This window comes from Haemaphysalis longicornis, unplaced genomic scaffold (genome assembly GCF_048455015.1).
Source record: "Haemaphysalis longicornis isolate Haplotype H1 unplaced genomic scaffold, Haemaphysalis longicornis Haplotype H1 scaffold_6, whole genome shotgun sequence".
NCBI classification, from domain to species: domain Eukaryota; kingdom Metazoa; phylum Arthropoda; class Arachnida; order Ixodida; family Ixodidae; genus Haemaphysalis; species Haemaphysalis longicornis.
In genome coordinates, this window is record NW_027526407.1 from 6,935,141 (window position 1) to 6,945,231 (window position 10,091).

At 47.1% G+C, this 10,091-nt stretch overlaps 1 non-coding gene across 1 annotated transcript; it reads left to right on the top strand.

Moving 5' to 3' along the window:
* The first annotated feature begins 213 nt into the window (after positions 1–213).
* Positions 214–285, top strand: Trnar-ucu (transfer RNA arginine (anticodon UCU)). The gene has a single exon. It is a non-coding gene; the product is annotated as a tRNA-Arg (tRNA).
* The last annotated feature ends 9,806 nt before the right edge of the window (positions 286–10,091 follow it).

The following is a 10,091-nucleotide window of genomic DNA, read 5'->3' on the forward strand; positions in this document are numbered from 1 at the left end:
CTGGCAGCCTTGATGCCAAGGTAGCTTAAGAGGGTTTCCCGCCAGTTACCCGCTTATGACAGGCTATAGGCGTTCGTGTCACGCCCCGGGGGATGAAAAAAAAGAAGGTCCCCTTCTCCCCGTGTAGTCTGAGTGGCGCTGGCTACCACCCTCAGGCGTCAGATACAGTTCTAGTAAATATAAATACCCCAGAATGTGAAGGAGAACACAGTCGCCCAGATAGCCGAGTTGGTAAGGCATTCGAGATCTAATCGAAAGGCGTGGGTTCGGTCCCCACTCTGGGCGCGTGTTTTTCTTTCTTTCTTTCTCACGTAATAATTAATAATAAAAAAAATGTAACGTCACTAACGGTAAAAAATAGTCGAATCATTCCCCTATGCCTTCTTTGGCGTTGTAGACTGCCGGCATTTCTTTCTGTATTTCCTGACGAGCCCTTCATTTCCAAACCCGTTTATCCTGCGAAAAGCTTAGCGAGGGCCTCGGTTCTGGCAGCCTTGATGCCAAGGTAGCATAAGAGGGTTTCCCGCCAGTTACCCGCTTATGACAGGCTATAGACGTTCGTGTCACGCCCCGGGGGATGAAAAAAAAAAAAGAAGGTCCCCTTCTCCCCGTGTAGTCTGAGTGGCGCTGGCTACCACCCTCAAGCGTCAGATATAGTTCTAGTAAATATAAATACCCCAGAATGTGAAGGAGAACACAGTCGCCCAGATAGCCGAATTAGTAAGGCATTCGAGATCTAATCGAAAGGCGTGGGTTCGGTCCCCACTCTGGGCGCGTGTTTTTCTTTCTTTCTTTCTCACGTAATAATTAATAATAAAAAAAATGTAACGTCACTAACGGTAAAAAATAGTCTAATCATTCCCCTATGCCTTCTTTGGCGTTGTAGACTGCCGGCATTTCTTTCTGTATATATATATATATATATATATATATATATATATATATATATATATATATATATATATATATGTGTGTGTGTGTGTGTGTGTGTATGTGTGTGTGTGTGTTATTTCGGGAGAGAGATACAGTGGGCGATGGTGCAAAAAGCAGGGAGCAAAACGACGAGAAGGAGAACTTCTTCCACTTTTTCGAAGGTTATCCAGAAACGGTACTTGCGGAAAGGTATGATCACAATCTCCTCGCAAGGTCCGCCTTTAGCCAAAGTGTGCAGGGACTCCATCCCAACCAGCTCAATAATGCCGCTAACTGCGAAGCTGTTTGTCAGCGTCGGCGAGATTGGATATTGGCTCGTCGCCGTAAGCCGGTGCTCTTCTGTGCTCGGAAGCCGCATGTGCTCTGACTAATGTTGCGGGCTGGAAAGACGAGCGGGGGCTTAGCAACGGATGACTGCGATCGCAGACTCACACACGCTAATTCTGCGTTCTTCGCGGGTTTTTTTTTCATTCAGGGGATATCGTTGCTGCATCTTCCGAGTGAACGATGTCATCAAGGAAGAATAGGATGAACGACAGCAGTTTTACAGAAGGGCTACCAGGACACAAGGGACTGCAGGACAGGGGAAGATGAAGATCTAATCACGGCAGAGAACGAAGACGGCAGATCAAGACAGAAGATCAAGAAGAGTCAACGTTGAGCATAAAATTTCACCATCGAGGAAGCACTTAAACGGCATTTTGTTTGCATATCAAAAGCACATGTATGAAGACCGACATGTTGACTCATAACCGAGCTTCCACATAATAGTTTAAAAAATACCACTGATTGCCTCCCGTCCCCTCCCTTGACTTGGTTTCGCGTGATAGATCTCTCTTCTTTCTTCTTTCTTTCTTCTTTTCCTCTCGTAAAAAGACTCTTTGACTTCGGTCCAGTTTGTTTCTTTTTAATTGGCGTCACCCGTGATACGTATGTGGTACGGGTTGGGCTTTTATTTTATTTTATAGCCCTTTATTTTGCCTGTCTGTCTTCCTGGTGTATGCTTGGCCTAACCGGAATGAGCCCAACCACAGGGCAGAGGGCGACATTTAAAAACCGCCCCGCTGTTTTGTTCGCTAACCACGCGAAATGCATCCCTCAATTTACTGCCTGACGAGACGTTTTACCAATGTGTCCACAACGTCGAGTCCAGGCGGGGTATATGAACCTCGAAGAAAGTAACGAAAGTTGTTATCGGGGACTCTTTCCTGTTTGATCTACTTTTGTAATTTTCACCTTATTTGCCTTGTCTTGGCTGTGAGGAGAACTGTCCTAGAATGATGCGGATCAGTTTTGTCCAAGTGGACATATTCAACGTATGCGGCATTACGAGCACATCAGCGCTTTAGACTTTCTCCTGCTTGAGGAAACGTAACGCCCGTGAGTGGATGTAGCTTTCTGTGACCTCGTGCGCTGTGGCAGAACGCCTTGGTTACTGAGCCAATGTGCGTGTACCTGTTCCAAGCATTCCTAGAGGTGTCTACAACACTGCAAGATTATCAGGGTTTAAGAGAAAATACACGTGTACAGGCAGAGGTGCTCCCGCGATTCGAGAAACAATAAAAAAGTGCCGTTCGTGCTTTTTGTCTGCGCCGGTCCTTGTGCCCTTCTCTGCGTTTTCGTGTGCTGGTCGCAGTCTATGCTTTTGGTTGATTTTTTCAACCTTATTAAAACACCCCGCTTCACGCAAGATGCAATGTACATGAATGCGGCCTGCAGTTCTGTCAGGGACGCCACCGCGGAACCAAGCAAGCATGACGGAGCAGCATTCTGAGTTCCTCGCGCCATATATTTTTGGCCAGTGATCGTCTGCAGGGGGCGACTTCTATTTTTGGCTCGTATGGGCCCATTGGAGTTTCATATTAGTCACACCAGCTGTCTATCCAAGTTTCCTCGGTCAAAACTCGGCCCATTCATTTTTTGTCGTCTCCCCCTCTCCACAGGAGTATGTCATAGTGTTGGAGCGCGGATATCAGCAGTTTTATCCCGTCGACGCAGGGCGAAGGCTCGGATCCATGCACTAACGTCTTGTCTTTTCCATTGATTCACTTCGCCGTTTTCTATGCCGGCGACACAAGTTTCACTTCGGAAAAATGTGTGATGATTTCACTGTAAAACTTCAACACTGACTTGAATGTTGTAGTTATTTGGTGTCTGACGACATGCTACAAATTAGTTCATCGAAAACTAACTTCATTGTATTCACCCATAATCAAAACAACACACCTGAGTTCCTTCAATGCACAATGCACAGCGCCCTGTAACAGCACACAACATCACAACGTTTCTACGTGTTCAGTTACACTTTACTTAAAGTATGATCTTCACGCTTCTAATATTAAAAACCAAACTGCCTCATGGCATACGTCTAATAATTAAAGACAGTGGTCGTTATACACTCATCATGCTGTATTATTCCTTTGTTCTTTCTCTTACTACTTATTGCATTAGTTGTTGGAGCACCACATACAAAAGTCATCTCACGTCAGCCCAAAGAATCCAAAATCAACCACTTAGCATCATCACATCTTCTCTGTATTTTTCTCAGGCGAAGTCTCTGCGTAAAATTCCTGATTTTGACTTCCAAATCACGCCGGGTATAGTATCTGTATTTTCGTCCATTGAGCAATTATTATTCTACTTCGTCTGGTTCTTTTTCCTGCCTGACCGCTGTCCAAATACAACCACACAGGATTTTCGGCAAATGGTAATTGAATCCTGCCTAAATTTCAACTGATTACGGTAAAGAAACGGCCTATTTCTTTGCATTGACTATTTGGAATGCATTTTCGAAAAAAATTAAGGAACTGTTGTAATTACTTTGCAATCCCAAATCATCAAACAGAATTTGTAACTTTTATACTTTTTAATGTATTGACAGGAATACGAACATCACTGAGAGTAAAAAAAGAAATTCAAATTATACATTCCAGTTTCTGCTCGTTTTCACTTCGAAATAGAGTATTTGCACTGTTTCTCGGTTTCACATACAGTTGTAATTTTCACCCGATGTTTCGTTCACATTTGTACATATATATACTTGTGTGTCAATATTTGTACCTGAGGGTTTCTAATTAATATATTTATGTTCACCCGCATTTTATGGAACATAAATTTGTAATCTGTTCTAAAAATATAATTGTCTAGGTATTTATGCTAAAACACCCTTTTACTCGAATCTGATGTTCGAATCAGGTTTATCTAGTTTTATTGAAGGTCCCATTCAAGTCTGTGACTTTGGGAACTTCTTCCGTATATTCTAACTATGTACTCAACTTTCGGTTTACAACAAAACCTTTTGTCCATTTTTACTCTTCACTCCATGGCGACTTCAACAAACTACTGTCCTTTGATAATCGCCCCGACATTTTTAACTAAAATTACGAATTTGTGCTCCGATTCCGTCTTCACAGAACGGTTGAAATGACGGTTTCCAATCTATGGTGTGCAGGTTGTATCCCGCGCCATTTGAAGTTAATAATTGTATTGCTCGAGCAAATGAGCGCATTTGTGCCAAGCTAACGGTGCCGTTTCTACGACACCTGAGTCCCATATATAGCTTCTGTACCGAAACTGCATGCCATTCATCTAATGAATGCCTGTTCGAACCGATCTGCAGAAAGAGAAACCAAAGGAAGCGTTACGTGTCACAGGGTACTTATAACATGGACGGTCAACATAATGCATGACATCAAGCACTCTGTCCGGCTGTTTGCCACTCCAATATCAGGTGTGCTCGACAATGGTGGCACCCCCGTTGTTGTCTTGTTCAAGCGATCGTCATTCCTGCAGTCGCGTTCTGCTCTTCTCGCCAGGCGTGCCGGAAGCACTTTTACATGATTGTGGTAAAGGGATCGAAATATTGACGCCGAAGGCAGCTCGCTGTCATATGCCAATTAAATCCGCGGGGGAACTAGGTATCTTCCGCTGGGGTTACGTGTTTTAACTGTACTGTGTTTCTTCGCGGAGGCTTCTACGGAACGGCGTTACAAGGAACGACGTTCGTGAAACTACTAGTTCCTTTTTGGAGGAACGGAGGAACGCCACCGTTCTATTAAGGGTCGGTGGAACTGTAACGGTAACTCGTTACGTTTTTAAAGGAACGGCAGGAACGGCGTTCCTGCCGTTACATCGCTACGATTTGGCTGTTTTTGATGCCAAGGCTCGAGTACAAAAATCCACAAGTCGCTACTGCATTTCTCTTCCTATAAGCTGGTCAATTTGCCCGCCCTTCCACCGTACGTGCTTCATCAAAGGTCAAAGACAGAAGAATAACCACGCAGCTAGCCGCAGCTTGTGCTTGCTTTGATGCTGGTTGAGCTTACGAGGCGTTCGACGGCTGAACAGCGTAGCCGCGGGAATGCTTTTCAGTGTTCACCTTTCACCGTTTGCCTGGGGAGGCCAGGATGCGTGTCTGGCCGATAGAATATTTCTCTGGCGGGGAATGATTGTCGAAGACGCGATCCGGACATTTCGGTGTCGGACATTTCGGTAAAGTACGTTTTGCTGCGGACATTTCCGTGCACGGACATTTCGGTGAACGACGTCGTGGAGCAGACATTGATTCAGGGGGTGTCCCAGGAATTCTTTGAACATTTTAGCTTTAATATTGTAAGTTCGTGACTTGATATGATTTTACGTTCGAGACTTGTGTTTGCGCCGCCGTGTGTGGAAACGAACGGTGAACCCTTGTGTAGCATTGCCACTTAAAACCAAATTTCTGTTGTAGATGGTAAAAATTAACGTTGTTAATTTGCATTAATTTTTGTAATCTCGGACTGTTGATCTGAATGTTCAGCAGATGTTAGAGCTCGTCATCTCGGAAAATACAGCCCTCAAGGCGGAAATAGCTCTACTCAAGGGAACCAGTGCGGAATCAACGACATCCTTTTCCCCACGCAACCTAGGCCAGGCGGGTACTAATTCAGGACAACCCATCCAGGTCATTACGTCAGCTAAGCAGTCGCCTGAAATTATTTCAGAACACAGCTCTGCAGACGCGATGGACGACTCACCAACGGGCTCTCCACCGCCGAAACGCAAGGCCAAAGAATCGACCCCCACTAGTTCTAGCCAGCCCGCATACTCGGAATCTAAAACATACGTCGATGAGGACATGCTCGGCCAATTTGGAGAAGACCTCAGTAAGGCCATAACCGAGAATCTCACCACAAAATTCAAGGCCATGCTGGAGGAATTGGCCGAAAATATCGGCTCCCAAATTTCTCCACTTAGAGCTAGGGTTACAGCCTTAGAAAGCACCACCACGTGGATGGGCAGGGATGGAGGAACGGGCCCCATGAAATCAACAAAACCCTACTCCCGTCCAACCTCAGCGGAAAGCTCAAAAAATCCTCACGACCATGTCTAATCGCTCACAGAAGAAAACCCGAAAGCCAAGTACGCTTGTCGTATGGCAATGGAACTGTCGAGGATTTAGGAGGAAACGCGCTCACCTTGAACAATTTATTAGGACCAAGGATTCAAGCGAAATGCCTGACGTAGTTTGTCTTCAAGAGACCGGTGTTTTTGCAAAGCTTAGCAATTACAAATCTTTCGCAGACGTAGAAGAAGACGCCGCTGGTGTTAACTCGAAGCAAAAACCCATGGTAGCCACTCTCGTGAGGCGAAACATTCCGGCGATTCGTCACGATACCGGGGTGGGTGCGTCGTCTGCGGCTCACATCCTTGTTGAATTAATTCCAGACAGCAAACACAGAACACAGACCATATTTATACTTAACATATGCAGCTCTCCTCGAAACGCCCACAAATTCATTCAACTTTTTCGTAAAACCCTCGAACTGGCAAGGGGAAACACCCTAATAGTCGTCGGAGATTTCAACGCTCACCACACCGAGTGGAGATATAAACGGGACACGATTAAGGGGCGAAACCTCTGGCTCGATGCGCATAGACAGGGTCTCACCTTAATCACTGACCCCAAACGGCCCACCCGCATAGGAAACAGCGTGAGTGGCGATACTACTCCCGACCTCGCCTTCACGAAAAACACGCGCAAAGATGCCACTTGGTTCAACAGTCAAGAAAACCTTGGCAGTGACCCCTACATCGTCGTGATTGGGGTCGAATCTATGGTCACTAAATACCCGTACGGTAAGAAACTACACCTTATTGATTGGGACGCCTTCCGCAAAATGCGGACCGCCGAACGTACCTCATCTGACGTTGCGGGCAGCCCTGCCATCGAGGAGATATCTGACATTCGGGAATGGACAGAACAACTCTGCAGCGATGCCAAACAGGCTACTAAAGAAATACCGGCAGATGCAGGTCTTTATCAAGCCGATGAAAAGCTCCTTCATATGTGGGAGGCCCAGCGCAGTTTGCACCAGAGACTTCGGAAACAAAAGCTAAATCGCAACCTGAGGCGGCGCCTCGCTACTCTCAATCGCGACATTGAAGATTACACAAGTCAACTAGCACGTCAAGATTGGCACAGCACGTGTGATCGAATGGAATATAAAATTGAACTCTCAAAGACCTGGAATATTCTACGCTGTCTCATCGACCCTGACAATAGTAAAACCACACAAAAAAACAACCTCAACATACTTCTACACAACTTTAAGGGTTCCGAAACCGAGCTGATCAAGACGATTAAGGATACATACTTCGGAGACTCCGCACGTGAGGTCCTCCCTCGCTACACGGGACAGGAAAATGATCTCCTTGATCGACCCATCACTGTCAGAGAAGTACGAGGGGCCATCGTAACCCTGGGAACCTGCTCGTCGCCAGGTCCAGATGGCATCACAAATAAAATGCTCCGAAATCTGGACGATGAATCAATTGAAGCCCTCACCCGCTATATGAACGTGTGCTGGGAGCGGGGCCAAATACCCGACATGTGGAAAACGGCAAAGGTGATTATGATTCCTAAACCAGGCAAGAAACTTCATCTCGAAAACCTCAGACCGATTTCGCTCACATCTTGTGTAGGGAAATTAATGGAGCACGTCATACTCAACAGGCTCAACAGCTACATGGAGGACAACGATCTTTTTCCGCACACGATGATCGGCTTTCGACCAAAACTCTCTGCGCAAGACGTGATGCTTCGCCTCAAATACGACGTCATAGACGGGGCGCGCTGCTCACCACTTGATACTAGAGAATATTTGGGTCTTGACCTCACAAAGGTCTTTGACAACGTTAAACACTCGGCTATCCTCACGAACCTGAGCAAACTCGGTGTTGGGACAAGAGTCTACGAGTACATCAGCAACTTTCTTTCAGACCGCACAGCTACCCTCGCTGTAGGGAGAATGGAATCCGATGCGATAAAACTAGGGAACACGGGGACACCCCAAGGCTCTGTCCTGTCCGCTTTTCTCTTCAACGTCACCATGATTGGTCTTCCTGAAATTTTAAACCGAATTGACAGCCTTCAACATCGCCTTTACGCAGACGATGTTGCGCTCTGGGTCTCCGGAGGCAGCGACGGCCACATTCAGGACACGCTACAACAGGCAATCGAAGCAGTCGAAGATTACGTCGGCCCTCGCGGTCTCAGCTGCTCGCCGCAAAAATCGGAGCTTTTACTATATCGACCAACCAGTCGAGGGCGGCGCACAGATAAGACCCCTGCGGAAGTCCATCTCTTCGCTGGTGGTGGAACCCAACGCATCCCCATAGTCACAAGCATACGGGTTATTGGCCTTCGCATACAGGCGAACGGACACAATTCCGAAACCATCCTCGCTCTCAAAAAGAAGGTCTCTCAAATCACCCGACTCATCTCCCGTATTGCAAACCGCCATCACGGCATGAAGGAACTCAATCTAGTAAGATTAGTTGAAACTTTTGTTGTAAACAGGATAACGTATGTCACTCCGTTCTTAGACCTTAAAAAGGACGAAGAACACAAAATCGACGCTCTCATTAGGCGAGCTTACAAGCAAGCTATCGGGATACCGCTTACCGCATCGACCGAACGCTTCGAGGCACTTGGGCTAAACAATACGCTAAGCGAACTCATCGAAGCTCAACGCTTAGCGCAACGAGGACGACTTACGTACAGCGCGACTGGACGGCACATCCTCGACTCTATTCGCATCACTTACCCGAGTACTGCCCCAACCAAGGTCCCACTTCAACCAGCCATAAGAGAAGGCATATCCATACCACCCATTCCAAAAAACATTGATCCCGTGCACAATCTGGAACGAAGACACGCGCGGGCCAAAGCCCTACTCAAACAGTACGAAAAATCAGAGAACGTGGCATACGTGGACGCAGCCGATTACGAAGGCCGCGACGCCATGGCATTAGTGGTAGTCGATCGGCAGGGAAATTCCATAGCTTCCGGCTCGATTCGCACGAAGGAACCGGAAGTGGGAGAAGAGGCGGCCATAGCACTGGCAGTGACGGCCTCCGCAAATATCAAATATGTCATCAGTGATTCTAAATCTGCCATTATAAATTTTTTGAGAGGGCGGATCTCCGCAGCAGCGTCTGCAATTCTCACATCTGGCTTCCGTCGCGATGCGCGGACCGGCAAAATCTACCTGATATGGGCACCTGCCCACTCCGGCCTGGCCGGGAACGAGTGCGCGCACGATGCTGCTCGAGGATTCACCGACCGAGCTGACATCGACCCTAACACCCCATTCGCCCATTCGCTCCGATGGTCGGGTAGGGATCGGCTCGTGTCCTACAGGGACATTAAAAATCACTATCGTCTGGAACGGGCCCGTTTCCCCCCCGCTCACCCGTCACTCAACAAGAGGCAATCCGTCGTATGGCGGCTACTTCAAAAAAACTCATATCCAAACCCGGTTATGTATAGCTACTGCTATCCAGGGCAACATTCGGATAAATGCCATAAATGTAAAGAAAGGGCAGATCTAGCACATATGCTATGGGCCTGCCCGCAGGCGGCTATACCCGCACGCAGAATAACTCGGGCGGAGCAATGGGAGACCGTGTTGCTCAGCCACGACCCATTGGATCAAGTCTGGGCCGTCCAGCTGGCCGAAGACGCTGCTAGAGCCCAAGGGCTCTTGGCCGACGCCTAGGATCACCAGCCTCTCCCAATAAAGTTATTTATCTCTCTCTCTCTCTCTGTTAATTTGCATCCGTTCAACATTTTTCTTCATTTCAGCATTCATGTGAACAGCCCTAATACCTTTCGG